At 49.1% G+C, this 13166-nt stretch overlaps 2 protein-coding genes across 4 annotated transcripts in view; both read right to left on the bottom strand.

Moving 5' to 3' along the window:
- LOC134354347 (guanylate-binding protein 1-like) overlaps positions 1 to 340 on the bottom strand; it is a 46835-nt gene extending 46495 nt beyond the window's left edge. Inside the window, exon 1 of one of the 3 annotated variants that reach the window (XM_063063283.1) lies at positions 259 to 340. The gene's annotated coding sequence lies outside the window, so the exon portion shown is untranslated. The remainder of the gene's footprint in view (positions 1 to 258) is intronic. The other 2 variants (XM_063063281.1, XM_063063284.1) reach the window with 2 other exon arrangements.
- A 1617-nt stretch (positions 341 to 1957) lies between these two features.
- The window catches only part of LOC134354346 (uncharacterized), a 32418-nt gene continuing 21209 nt past the window's right edge, over positions 1958 to 13166 (bottom strand). The window contains exon 2 of the mRNA XM_063063280.1: positions 1958 to 1978. The gene's annotated coding sequence lies outside the window, so the exon portion shown is untranslated. The remainder of the gene's footprint in view (positions 1979 to 13166) is intronic.

Raw genomic sequence — 13166 nt, 5'->3', positions numbered from 1 at the left:
TGGGTTCACCACACTCCACAGTTCTCTCATTGCAGATCCAAGCCACTCAAACCCCATGGTTAGGCCTCAGCCTGCAACTCACTCTCGCCGATCTGTTCTGTAATATAAACCACAGCCACACCCCAGAGCACCTGATCTCTCCTATCCCTCGAACTCACTGTTATGAAACAGGTTTCCCCTTGTACAATTTAGTTTCTCCACAGAATTAAATAACTGATCGTGTATACAACGCGAAGCCCCTTAAAATCCTCTACTCACCCAATTCCTTTCTCGGTGGAGGGCAATGAGATTTCTCCAGGATCCAGACTGATTTTCAATGTTGTCAGTATGTACACTTCACCTGACTGCAATGACCTATGCCCAGGATAGCACTTCCTGAAAGGATAAAGGTTACTGATTTACCACCTTACAGCGTGCCAACCTGAATCCACTTTGTTTGTAGAATTCAAGTTTCAGAGTAGAAATGACAAACATGGGAAGTGAAGCCAAAATGACATATTTAGATAACTACAAAAACACGCCTTTGCTTTGTGCTGTGATCAGACACTTAAATACCAGTCTTTAAATCATTGTGGGTATCCATTATCGAACATACAGTATATCCCACGAACCACCCACCAAACTCGTGATGTAATCGTGATGTAAACCCTTCATGTAATCCATTCCCAGAGATCTGTTCTACCCCATAACTCTGCATTTCATCTCAGTCTGCAACCCACTCACAGGGATAGGTTATTCTATACATGAACCCCTGAACCCCTGAACCCTTAAACTGGATCCCAGCATGAACTTCATTTTGGGGACCTTTTATTCCATATATAACCCCTTGAACCCCTGCATTTGATCCCAGCCTATAACCTACTCCAGGTGATGCGACATTCTATTAATGACCTAACTGTGTAAGGTCCCAGTCATTAACTCAGTCTTGTGTATCTACAGTATATGTTTATAGAAATTTCTCAAGGTTTTTAGTGAGGGATATAATTACGAATATAATAATTACAATCAGAGGTTATAAATTCTCTTGTAATAACTACATTGTTTGTCCCTCTCTGATCTACCCGACAGTTCTTGCGCTTTCTGGTTTAAAATCCAATATCCAGTTGCCTGCACAAGAGAAATACAAAATCTGAAAGACAGTGAACACACCAAAGATGCTTATGGAGGTATGGAGCCAAGAGGAGGCCACCTTCAGGATGGAGAAGCAACATCTTGTATTCTGTTCAGTTACCCTTGTTACGTACCCCATAACTGGGTTGCCAAACCAGCAGAAATGGATCACTCAGTTGGAGTCTGGAGTACTAGAACTAAGAAAGTTTTATTAAAGAGACAAGCAACACAGTAATCGAAAGGATAAGAAATGCAACAGTTCAGCGATGATAATCACACATGTGCACAGAATTAAGATAACAGCATCAATCAAGCTCTATCGTTGTCTGGGGGTAAATGACCAAATTTCAAAGTGACTGAAAGTTCAGTCCAGTTTAGTAGTTCAGTTCGCAGTAATCGTTGCCATGGCGATGGACAATGTGGGGGAAGAGATAGAGGGAACAGGAACAACTGATCATTCAGACACGGCTTCACTCACAGACCGGCGATTTTGGGCGGGTCCTTGGTGATGTCACCTGAGGTCACCGACTGTGACCCCTCCTCCAGATGCGGTCGATCCTCTGCAGTGAACCCGGCACCCAGGCAAGGGCGGACACACACCGGGTTCCCGCTGATCGTACCTTTCCACCCTGGCCGTTGTCTGGTACTTCCCACCGACTCATGAGAAGCGTACCGCTTCCAGGGTCCCGTTACCTCGGGTGGCGTGTGTGTTGCCTTAGCGAACTGATCCCTTTTTATCCCCCTGCTGGGGTATCGCCTGTCCATCACTTCAAACAGTTCAAGGTTCAAAGGGGGAGCCGCTCCAGACAGCTCTCTCTCCCCCGTCCCTTCATTACACATCTCCAGACGCTGCTCCATTGTTCCTTATCTCTCCTTCCCCTGAGGGCAGGTGGCAGGCCACTTGCTGATGTCACTGATGCTAACCCAGGCCAGCAAACATCTTAATTTTATGTGTATTCTCGTCACACCCTCCAACCTGATGGCATGATTATCGGTTTATCCTTTTGGTTGAAAAAAAACATTCCCAGTGCTCACCCCGCCTCCTCTATTTTTCACTCTGACCTTTCACTTCTTTTCACCTGCCTATTATTTCCCTTTGGATCCCCACCTCCTTCCATTTCTGCTGTTGTCCACTGTCCTCTCCTATCCGATTCTTTCTTCTCCAGCCCACATTCGGTTGTTATTCCTGGATGTAATTCCACAATTCGACAGTCAAGTAAACTACTGGTGTTGATGTGGTTTGGCCAAATCAGGGCAAAAGAAGAGGGGCCTGAGACACCTTCTGAATTATCTGTTGAAACTTTCACTTCGAACCCCAGTGCATCTGATTTGTTTAGAACACCTCCAGAATATTCAGACATGCTGGAGGTCTTCAGCAAGAAAAAAGGCCACCACTCTGCTTCTAAACTGGGACTATGGCTGCGTCATTCATCTCCTACCGGGTACTTTACTGTTTCGGGGACAGTATACTCTCTATCAGTTCCAGAAAGAAAAACCTTGGAGGACTAGATCCACAAAGTTCTGACTTCAACCATCCACATCTCCCTCTGAGGCCTGGATTTTTCATTGATACCAGGAAGGATGGTGGACGAAGACCCTGCATAAACTATAAGGGGCTAAATAGATCATTTGTCAGACCAGAAGACAGAATTAAACCACATGACCAATCAAGTCTGCTCTGCCATTTCTCATGGCTAATCCATTTCCTTCTCAGCCCCAATCTCCTGCCCTCTCTGCAAATCCCTTCATGCCCTGACTAATCAAGAATCTATTGTTAGGGTTAATTCTGGAATTAGGGTATATAGCAAACGTTAATTTTAGTGGCAAACGACCTTCAGATCTGAATATGAAATGTAGATTGAATTTAAAATGTAGCTCAGAATAATGGTCTCCTGAAGCTGGATTTTTGAGTAAATTTCAGACCAGGAAAGACCTAATTGACTGATATATGTCTGCTTATGTATGGATGCAGTCAACACCCCATTGCATTAATATGACTCAGAGACTACAGCTTTTGGAACAAATTGCAAACCAGGAGACATGGAATTGACTGAGATGCCTGCAAAGGTGTCAATGCGATCAACACTCTATTGCGTGAATACGACTCAGATGTATCAGATTGCAGAGGGGTAAAGAGACTTACAGAGGCATGAGAGAGGAGCTGGCCCAAATAATTGGAAAAGAACACTGGCAGGGATTATGGCAGAGCTGAAATGGCTAAAAATTCTGGAAGCAATTCAGAATGCGCAGGATATATATATCACAAAGAGGAAGAAGTATTCTAAAGGCATGATGACACACCTGTGTCTATCAAGAGAAGTCAAACACAACAGAAAAGCTGAAGTGGGGGCATATAATACAGCAAAGATTACAGGGAATTTAGAGGGTTGTAAAGCTTTTAAAAACCAACAAAATGCAACTAAAAAACCATGAAGAGAGAGTGGATGTCAGACCACTGAAAAATTATGCTGGAGAGGTAGTGATGAGGGATAAGGAAATGGTGGATGAACTGAATAAGTATTTTCCATCACTGTGGGAGACACTAGCGGTATGTTGGAGGTTTGAGAACGTCAGTGGGCAGGAATGTGTGAAGTTGCCATTGCTAGGGAGAAGGTTCTTGGGGAAACTGAATGGTGTGAAAGTAGATAAGCCACCTGGACCAAATGAGGTGCACCCCGGGATTCTGAAAGTGTCATGGTCGGGTCCCTGAAATCCGCATTCCGGTTCACGATCCGGTCCCTCGGTGCTTATTCCGGGTTTTCCTATTCACCCCGGTTTCGCTGGGCACCTTGATTGATGCGCCTGATTCTCATTTCGGGCTGGCTACATAAATAGCTTCGGGATTCAGCTTCTTTTGCTGGATCGTTCCCTTCCGAATCCCCGTCAGAAACCTCATCATTCCTCGTCTCAGTCCCCGTCAGTACCCATACCCAGAGGCTCGCCTACAGAACTCTTTCCACAAAGCTCGGCATTAGAGACCCGCCGGAGTGAGACTGAAACCTTGTCGCACCAAGATAAGGAACATTCTATCGTTGAGTTTGGAACTGTCCCGTTGTGTCCTCGTGTTTAGTGTTCCGTATCTAAGACGAAGCCTGGCCCTATGTCCTGTATCAAAGGAGGGGTCCTGGGTCTCTGTTCCATGTTTGATACGAGTCCCAGCCCTATGACCTGTCCCCAAGGAGAAGTCCTGACTCTGTGTAGAGCCCCCGCCCTATACCCTGTAACCAAGGGGGAGGGGGGGCGGGGGGGGTACGGGTGGAGGTGCTGGTCCTGGCTCTGTGTTTCATGTTCCAGTCGAAGTTCCAGGCTTCGTGTTCTAGTCCAGTCCCAGTCAAGGCTTTGTGTTCCAGCCCAGTCAAAATCAAGGCTTCATTTTCCAGTCCAATCCAGGATTACCTCGTCCATTCCAGGAGTTTCCTCGCTCTGTGCTGGAGTTTCCTCGCTCTGTGCTGGAGTTTCCTCGTCCTGTGCTGGAGTTTCCTCGCTCTGTGCTGGAGTTTCCTCGCTCTGTGCTGGAGTTTCCTCGTCCTGTGCTGGAGTTTCCTCGCTCTGTGCTGGAGTTTCCTCGTCCTGTGCTGGAGTTTCCTCGCTCTGTGCTGGAGTTTCCTCGTCCTGTGCTGGAGTTTCCTCGCTCTGTGCTGGAGTTTCGTCGTCCTGTGCTGGAGTTTCCTCGCTCTGTGCTGGAGTTTCCTCGCTCTGTGCTGGAGTTTCCTCGTCCTGTGCAGGAGTTCCTCGTCCTGTGCTGGAAGTCCAGGCCAAGTCCAAGAGCCTCGTTCAGTCCTAGCCAAGTGCAAGAGCCTCGCCCAGTCCAAGCCTAGCCAAGATCCTAGTCTCCAGTCCTAGCCAAGATCCTAGTCCCGAGTCCCAGCCAAGATCTGAGTCCCGAATCCTAGCTAAGTCCTAGGTTCCGAGCCACAGTCAAGACCTAGGTTCCGAGTTGCTGTCCAGTTTCTGGTTCCGAGTCCTTGCCCTAGCTCCTAGTTCCAAGTTCCCCGTCCAGGTCCAGCGTTCCTAGTCCAGTTCCTAGCCCAGGCCCTGTATCCCTGTTTGGTCCAGGGCCTGTGTCAGTGTCCAGTTTCGTTTCTTCCCGACTTCGCTTGCATTTTTGATATTCTTAGTCCAGTTCCCAGTACTTCAGTGTCTGTGTCCTGCATTTGGGTCTGCTCCCAATGCCGGCCTTGCAACAGAACGGTCCATTCATGCATGGACCCAGCCATGCAGACACTGTTGTTAATCTGTCGCTACCAGAGTTCACTCTTGTTTAAACACCCCCACCCCCACCCCCCCCGAGTCGTCCTTAGTTTGGGAAAGCCTGCTCGATTGCCAGGAGTCTCCCATAGAGGTGTTGGGGGGTGGGGGAGGTGTACTGACATGGTTCGGTCCATGAAGTCTGCATTCTGGTTCACGGTACAGTCCGTCGATGCCTATTCCGGGTTTTCCTGTTCTTCCCGGTTCCGCTGGGCGCCTTGATTGAGGCGACTGATTCTCGTTTCGTGCTGGCTGCAAACACAGCTTCGAGATTCAGCTTCTTTTGCTGGATCGTTCCCTTCCAAATCCCCGTCAGAAACCTCATCATTCCTCGTCTCCGTCCCCGTCAGTACCCACACCCAGAGGCTCACCTACAGAACTCTTTCCATGAAGTTCGGCATGAGATACCAACCGGAATGAGACTGGAGCCTTGTCGCCCCAAGATAAGGAACATTCTATCGTTGAGTTTGGAACTGTCTTGTTGTGTCCTCGTGTTTAGTGTTCCGTGTCTCAGACGAGTCCCGGCCCTATGTCCTGTATCCAAGGTGGGCTCCCGGTTCTGTGTTCCATGTTGGATACGAGTCCCAGCCCTACATCCTGTACCCAAGGAGGGGTCCTGACTCCGTGTAGTGCTCCAGCCCTACGTCCTGTACCCAAGGAGGGGTCCTGACTCTGTGTAGTGCTCCAGCCCTATGTCCTGTATCCAAGGAGGGGTCCTGACTCTGTGTAGTGCTCCAGCCCTATGTCCTGTATCCAAGGAGGGGTCCTGGCTCTGTGTTCCGTGCTCCACTCCAAGTCCAGGCTTCATGTTCTAGTCCAGTCCAGAAGTACCTCGTCCAGTCCAGGAGCTTCCTCATCCTGTGCTGGAGTTGCCTCGTCTTGTGCTGGAGTTCCTCGTCCTCTGCTGGAGTTCCTCGTCCTGTGCTGGAAGTCCAAGCCAAGTCCAAGAGCCTCGTTCTGTGCAAGCCAAGTCCAAGGGCCTCATCCAATCCAAGCCAAGTCCAAGAGCTTCGTCCAGTCCTAGCCAAGTCCAAGAGCCTCGTCCAGTCCTAGCCTGGTACAAGAGCTTCATCAGTCCAAGCTAAGTCCAAGAGCCTCGTCCAGGCCTAGCCAAGTCCAAGAGCCCCGCCGAGTCCTAGCCGAGTCCAAGAGCCTCTCCCAGTCCATGCCAAGTCCAAGAGCCTCGTCCAGGCCTAGCCTGGTCCAAGAGCCTCGTCCAGTGCTAGCCAGGACTAAGAGCCTCGTGCGGTCCAAGCCAAGTCCAAGAGATTCATCCAGTCCTAGCCTAGTCCAAGAGTCTCGCCCAGTCCTAGTCAAGACCAAGAGACTCGCCCACTCCGAGCCTAGCCAAGATTCTTGTCCCGAGTCCGAGCCAAGATCCTAGTCCCGAGTCCTAGCCAAGATCCAGGTTGGGAGACGCTGTCAAGACACAGGTTCCGAGTCCCTGTCCAATTTCTGGTTCCGAGTTCTTGTCCAGGCTCCTAGTTCCCAGTTCCTCGTCCAGGTCACGCATTCCTAGTCCAATTCCTAGCTCAGGCCCTGTGTCTCTGTCTAGTCCATGGCCTGTGTTCGTGTCCAGTTTCGTTTCTTCCCGACTTCCCTTGCATTATTGATATTCTTAGTCCAGTTCCTAGTTCTTCAGTGTCTGTGTCCTGAAGTTGGCTCTGCTCCCAACGCCGGCCTTGCAACAGAACAGTCCAGTCATGTATGCATCCAGCGACACAGACACTGTTGTTAAACTCTCGCTACCAGGGTTCATTCTTGTTTAAATACCCCTCGCCCACCCGCCTGGTCCGCCCTTAGTCTGGGAAAGCCAGTTCGGTCGCCAGGAGGCTCCCATGGGGTGGTGGTGGTGGTGGTGGTGGTGGGGCGGAGTTACTGTCATGGTAGGGTCCGTGACGTCCGCATTCCGGTTCACGGTCCGGTTCGTCGATCCTTATTCCGGGTTTTCCTGTTCTCCCCGGTTCTTTTGGGCACCTTGATTGAGGTGCCTGATTCTCGTTTCAGGCTGGCTACATAAACAGCTTCGAAATTCAGCTTCTCTTGCTGGATCGTTCCCTTCCGATACACCGTCAGAGACCTCATCATTCCTTGTCTCAGACCCCGTCAGTACCCACACCCCGAGTCTCGGCTACAGAACTCTGTCCAGGAAGTTTGGCATTAGAGAGAAACTGAGACTGGAGTGAGACTGGAACCTTTTCGCGCCAAGGTAAAGAACATTCTATCGTTGAGTTTGGAACTGTCTTGTTGTGTCCTCGTGTTTAGTGTTCCGTGTCTAAGAAGAGTCCCGACCTTATGTCCTGTACCCAAGGAGGGGTCCTGGCTCTGTGTTCCGTGTTCCAGTCCAAGTTCCAGGCTTCGTGATCTAGTCCAGTCCCAGTCAGGGCTTCATGTTCTAGCCCAGTCCAAGTCAAGGCTTCATGTTCAAGTCCAGTCCAGGAATACCTCGTCCTGTACTGGAGTTTTCTCGCCCTGTGCTGGAGTTTCCTCGCCCTGTGCTGGAGTTTCCTCGCCCTGTGCTGGAGTTTCCTCGCCCTGTGCTGGAGTTTCCTTGCCCTGTGCTGGAGTTTCCTCGACTTGTGCTGGAGTCTCCTCGACTTGCGCTGGAGTTCCTCATCCTGTGCTGGAGATCCTCGTCCTGTGCTGGAAGTCTAAGCCAAGTCCAAGAGCCTCGTCTAGTCCTAGCCAAGTCGAATAGCCTCGTCCAGTCCTAGCCAAGTCCAAGAGTCTCGTCCAGTCCTAGCCAAGTACAAGTGCCTCGCCCAGTCCTAGCCAAGTCCAAGCCTAGACAATATCCTAGTCCCGAGTCCTAGCCAAGATCCTATTCTCATGTCCTAGCCAAGATCTTAGTCCCGAGTCCCAGCCAAGACCCTGGTTCCGAGTCCCAGTCAAGAGCCAGGATCCAAGTCCCTGTGTGGTTCGGAGTGCTTGTCCAGGCTCCTAGTTCTAAGTTCCTAGTCCAGGTCACGCATTCCTAGTCCAATTTCTAGCCCAGACTCTGTGTCCCTGTCTAATCTAGGGCCCGTGTCGGTGTCCAGTTTCGTTTCTTCCCGACTTCCCTTGTATTCTTGATAACCATAGTCCAGTTCCTAGTACTTGAGTGTCTGTTTCTTGTATTTGGGTCTGCTCCTATCGCCCCCTTATAACAAAACGAGGTGGTTGAAGAGATTATGGAGGCATTAGTAAAGGTCTTTCAAGAATAAATTGATTCTGGCATGGTTCCGCAGGAATGTAAAATTGCAAATGTCACTCCATTCTTCATGAAGAGAGAGAGGGAGGCAGGAGGAAATTATAGTTCAGTTAGTCTGAGGTCATTAGTTGTGAAGATGTTGGAGTTGATTGTTAAGGATGTGGTTTCGGGGTACTTGGGAACGTAATAAAATTGGCCATGTCAGCATGGTTCCTTCAAGAGCAAATGTTACCTGACAAATCTGTTTGAATTCATTGAAGAAACAACAAGCAGGATAGACAGAGGAAAATCTGTGGATGTTGTGTACTTGGGATTTTAGAAGGCCTTTGACAAAGTGCTGCACATGAGGTTGCTTAACAAGTTAAGAGCCCACGGTATTACAGGAAAGATACTAGCATAGATAGAGCATTGGCTGATTGGCAGGAGGCAAAGGGAGAGACTAAAGGGAGCATTTTCTGGTTGGCTTCTGGTGACTAGTGGTGTTCCTCAGGGGTCTGTATCGGGACCACTTCTTTCTACATTATATGTCAGGGACTGGGATGACAGAGTTGATGGCTTTGTGGCAAAGTTTGCGGACAATGCAAAGATAGGTGGAGGGGCAAAAATGGTGAAAGGCCTCGATAGAGTGGATGTGGAGAGGATGTTTTCTATAGTGAGTAAACCGAAGACCAGAGGACACAGCCTCAGAATAGGAGGGCGTCCTTATAGAGTGGAGAACAGGAGTAATTCATTTAGACATAATGGTCGGTCTGTGGGATTTGTTGCCACAGGTGGCTGTGGAGGCCAAGTCATCGGGTAGATTTAAGTCAGAGGTTGATAGATTCTTGAATAGTCAGGGCAAGAAGGCAGGAGATTGGGGCTGAGGGGAATGGATGAGTCACTATGAAACGCCGGAGCAGATTAGATGAGCAAGATGCCAAATTCAGCTCCTGTATCATATGGTCTTAGGGACTCAGATACCACAGTAATTAACACTCATTGTGGGTGCATTGGTGGGAAGAACCAGTAGTTTGTAAAATTACATAAAACTCAAAAGAAGTATTATTAGGGCATTGTAACTAATTGTCATGTTACTTCTGTTCTGTAACATATAAAATGTGCTGTAATCTTGTACTGGGGAGCCTCTCTCTCGAGTGACTTCAATGGCTGTTACCTCGTGTGTATCTCGAATAAAGAGATTTACATCTACCAGCTGCGTCTCTCCGGAGACTTCGTTCACAGTCACAACATTTGAGGGTCTCTTCCGGGATACGAGCGCGCATATCTGTTTATGTAAATGACTAGACATTTTTACATAATTTGGTGAGACAATGCCACCAGTTGTAAAGGGTGGTTACTGACCACTCGAAACGCCAGTATGCCAGTTCAGAAAACTGTATAGCAGCAAACTCATTTATGAATCTTTGTGTTTTAGGAATAAGTCTGGACCTTGATGTAACAGTTAGATGCAAAGAAATACAGCAGGCATTATGAGTTCAGATGCACATGAGCGGAAGATCGCAGAGTACGTACTCTGTAGTTTGCAGTATGTACTGTTTAATTTTTATCCGTCATTTATATTTTGTATGATGTGTGAATTAGTGTGGAGATATTTGAGGGAGAGGTTATATCCAGATATAGCTGTCGGGATGCCACCTTTTAAAGTCGGGCCATGTCAGGTCGAGAACCCTGATGACCTATAAAAACTGATGCCCTGACAACTAGTCGGAGTACAGTGAAGGCACTAAAACACCAGGAGATATTAAGAGAGACTGTGTCAATCTCTAACTCACCTATATGGCTGGTAAAGAAGCCAGCTGGATCATATTGGTTAACGATAGACTAAATCACCCGTAATAAGACCATATTGAGATTGTGGCGAGACCTGCTGCAATTCTAAATGGCCTGTCTCCAAAACATTAAATATTCTCAGTCCTGAGTATCGCTAAAAGATTTTGAGGGCTCCCTTGAGTATCTGAGTCCCAAGACCGGTTTGCTTTCACCCTGGGTGGGCAGCAGTATACGTGGACAAGACTCCCCCAGGAATTCTACAATAGCCCAGCCATTTTTCATGAAGTCATGGCGCAGACTTTGGAAAAGCTCAATTTAACACCCGACTGGTCGATCATCTTACAATATCTAGAATGTCTATGAATCGTTTTGGAAGATGAAATGGGTCATTTAGTGGTGATGGTCATTGTTTTAGAGATTTTGCAAGATGAGGGATTTAAAATCAGTCTACACAAGTCTCAGAACTGTACAGTACCTAGCCTGCATGATTTCCCACGGGAGGAAGGACATGTCAGATGACAGACGTTCTGCAATCAGCTTCATGCCCTGCCCAGTTAACATAAGGGGTGTAGGGGTCATGAGGTCTATTCAATTACTGCTGTAATATCATACCAGAGTCCTCAGCATTACTGGCGTCACTACAGGTATGTCATGGTCCGGTCCGTGAAGTCCACATTCCGGTTCACGGTCCGGTCCGTGGACTCAGGACTCCGGATCTTCCAGCGGTCCCTCGTTTGGTTGAGTTAATCATAGGCACCTGATTCCCATCTTGGGGCTTGGAATATAAGTAGCCTTGGGGTTGACTATGGGCTGCTGGTTTGTCTTGTCAGTCCCCTTTGGAGCAACCTGCTGATGGAAGGCTAGTGAAACCATTTGTGATCTCTAGGCCTGGTTGGAGCAACACTGCTTCATGGAGCCTTGTTGCCACTCATTGGAGTAGTCTTTACGGTCTGGATTCGGCTGTTTCTCGGGCTATCTGAGTGGCTGTCGAAGCAACCCCAAAGCAGAGATGGAACTGTCTGTTGTTCTTTGGTGTTTGTCTCTTCTTGTCCTCGCCTCTGTGGGGTAAGTCAGACCGTTTTGCCGTTGCCCTGCTGGGGGATCTGACTTGTTCTCGCCTCCGTGGGGTAAGTAAGGCCGTTCTGCCATTGTCCTGTGGGGCGGGGGGGGGGGTCATGTCTTGTCTTGTCCTGTCCTCGGCTCCGTGGGGTAAGTCAGGCTGTTTTGCCGTTGCTCTACGGGGGGACATGTCTTGTCTTGTCTTTGCCTCTGTTGGGTAAGTCCAGCCGTTCTGCCGTTACCCAACAGGTGGACCTGTCCCACCTCGAAGATCCTGCAGGCATGCTCCAAGAACCCAAGCCTCGAAGATCCCGCAGCCAAGCTCCAAGAACCCAAGCCTTGAAGATTCCACAGCCAAGCTCCAAGAACCCAAGCCTTGAAGATTCCACAGCCAAGCTCCAAGAACCCAAGCCTTGAAGATTCCACAGCCAAGCTCCAAGAACCCAAGCCTTGAAGATTCCACAGCCAAGCTCCAAGAACCCAAGCCTCGAAGATCCTGCAGCCAAGCTCCAAGAACCCAAGCCTCGAAGATCCTGCCGCCAAGCTCCAAGAACCCAAACCTTGAAGATCCCGCATCCAAGCTCAAGACCCAAGACCCCAGCCTGCAGCCAAGCTCAAGACCCAAGACCCCAGCCTGCAGCCAAGCTCAAGACCCAAGACCCCAGCCTGCAGCCAAGCTCAGGCCTCTAGACCCCAGCCACGTCCTGTCCTGAAGCCATGTCATGTCCTTGCCTGGTTCTGGGGTCCAAGCCCGAGGCAAGACCCAGGTTCTGGGTCCTTGTCCAGTCTTGGGCTCAGAGTCCAAGCCTTGTCTCCTAGTCCATGGTTTTTAGTCTGGTCCCGCTTTCCCTAGCCCATGTCTGCATTTTTGCCCTGCTCCTTGCCTGTATCCTGTCATGTCCCTACTCTGGTCAAGTCCTGTTCCTTGTACTTCAGTGTCTGTGTCTCGCATTTGGGTCCGTTCCCAGCACCCCCTGTGACAAGGCATTGATTAAAGGAGTGCATCTCCCTCTGCAGGAAGTAAGATGGGGGCCAGATGAGGAAAAGTTTTTTAAAAAATAAATATCATGAAAGCCCTGATCTCTGCACCTGCACTTGTGTTACCAGATGCGGCCCTTCCTTTTCACCGATACTGCAGTAATTAGAACGCAGAGGTGGTGTAGGACCATGAGGACACAAGAAGGCCAGTATGCTAGTTCACACCCTTTGCAGGAGGACGTCCCTGCCGCATAGCAGCTTTAGACTGTGCAGCGTGGGAGTACGAGTAAGCAGCCCTGTTGTGATGATGGGACAACTCATGCTACACACCCCCTACCAATGGAAGAACTCCTGAACACAGGGAGGCTGAGAACAGTCACTGACAGCAGAAGGGCAGCTTGAGAGACAATTTTTCTCCCACAGACAGGTCAGTGAGGATAGTAGTGGGCAGAAGAATGAACCCAGCAAGAACCATCCAAGCAGAATGGGAGGCACATGAGTGTCAAATGGAAAAAGAATTGGAGCAAGGTTTTGGCGTAAGAAAAACACCTGCGGAAGGGGAAACAGAGGAATGTTTTTATAGATGGGTCTCAGAGGTACATACTGTAGATGAGAAGCCACGGACTGGATGGGCTGTGGTGATGGAAACGTGAGGAATTAGCTGTCGGAGAATTGCCAGGAGGCAGCTCAGCTCAGAACTGTTGGCCCTGATAGAAGCAACAGCAACTCTCTGTGGGCTGCAGGAAATTGCACCAGTTTTCCACCTAAATATACTCCCTTGAACTACTTTCACTGTACGCTGCAGCATGTA

This window comes from Mobula hypostoma, chromosome 11, assembly GCF_963921235.1.
Source record: "Mobula hypostoma chromosome 11, sMobHyp1.1, whole genome shotgun sequence".
Taxonomy (NCBI): Eukaryota; Metazoa; Chordata; class Chondrichthyes; order Myliobatiformes; family Myliobatidae; genus Mobula; species Mobula hypostoma.
Note: the sequence above shows the minus strand (reverse complement) of the source record. Positions and strands in the feature narration are given on the sequence as shown.